The following is a 1,083-nucleotide window of genomic DNA, read 5'->3' as shown; positions in this document are numbered from 1 at the left end:
TGAGCCCTTTGCTATTTTCCTGTCTGTTCCATTTTCCTCAGACTTGAGTTGTGCAAAGTTGGAGTTTGGTTGATTTCTCATCTGTCCATTTGGGGAGAAATGGGAGGCGGGATCAATTTATCAAGCAGCCAACAATTTAGCATGAGATGGAAGGGATAAGAACCAATTAGTGAGAGTACAACACACAGAAACACACACTATGAGAGGTCAGGGTGCAGTATTTAAAGGCTGCCATTGCTGGTGCGCCTGTCTGGCCCCAGTGGCCTAATGGATAAGGCACTGGCCTCCTAATCCAGGGATTGTGGGTTCAAGTCCCATCTGGGGTGTATGACTCTTAATATGTGTCCCTACTCTTTAATCCACTTTGCAAACATCCCTATGTCTGCATTCAGTTGATGGGATGTGGTGTCCCATGTGACCTGACACAGATCTTTTGGGGATCTGCAGAATTCCCTGAAAGAGACAGGACAGTCACAATGGCTGAAAACCTGCTGAGATTCTCCTGGGGATGGCATGGTGGCTCAGTGGGTAGCACTGCTGCCTCACAGTGTCAGGGACCTGGCTTTGATTCCTCCCTTGGGTGTCTGTTTGTGTCGAGTTTGCACATTCTCTCCATGGGGTACTCCGGGTGCTTTGGTTTCCTCCCACATCCCAAAGATGTGCAGGTTCGGTAGATTGGCTTTGGGGAATGCAGGGAGAGAGGATAGGGGTTGGGCCTGGGTGGGATGCTCTTCAAAGGGTCAGTGTGGATGTGATGGGCTGAATGGCCTGCCCTCCTCACCCTTGGGCTCTTATAAACAATTTTGGAGCATGAGCAGCATGATTAGAGTAAACAGCCAAGGTCTTTTCCCTGGGGTGGGGGAGTCCAGAACTAGAGGGCTTAGGTTTAGAGTGAGGGGGAAAAGATATAAAAGAGACCTAAGGGGCAACTTTTTCAGGCAGAGGGTGGTGTGTGTGTGTGGAATGAGCTGCCAGAGGAAGTGGTGGAGGCTGGTACAATTACATCGTTTAAAAGGCATCTGGAATGGTATATAAATAGGAAGAGTTTGGAGGGAGATGGGCCGGGTGCTGGAAGGTGGGACT

General features: G+C 49.6%; 1 non-coding gene across 1 annotated transcript; it reads left to right on the top strand.

The window, feature by feature from the left end:
- The first annotated feature begins 253 nt into the window (after positions 1-253).
- trnar-ccu (transfer RNA arginine (anticodon CCU)) lies at positions 254-326 on the top strand. Its single transcript has one exon. It is a non-coding gene; the product is annotated as a tRNA-Arg (tRNA).
- The last annotated feature ends 757 nt before the right edge of the window (positions 327-1,083 follow it).

This window comes from Chiloscyllium punctatum, chromosome 18, assembly GCF_047496795.1.
Source record: "Chiloscyllium punctatum isolate Juve2018m chromosome 18, sChiPun1.3, whole genome shotgun sequence".
Taxonomy (NCBI): Eukaryota; Metazoa; Chordata; class Chondrichthyes; order Orectolobiformes; family Hemiscylliidae; genus Chiloscyllium; species Chiloscyllium punctatum.
The sequence above is the reverse complement of the archived record's forward strand: the minus strand, read 5'-3'. Positions and strand labels throughout refer to the sequence as shown.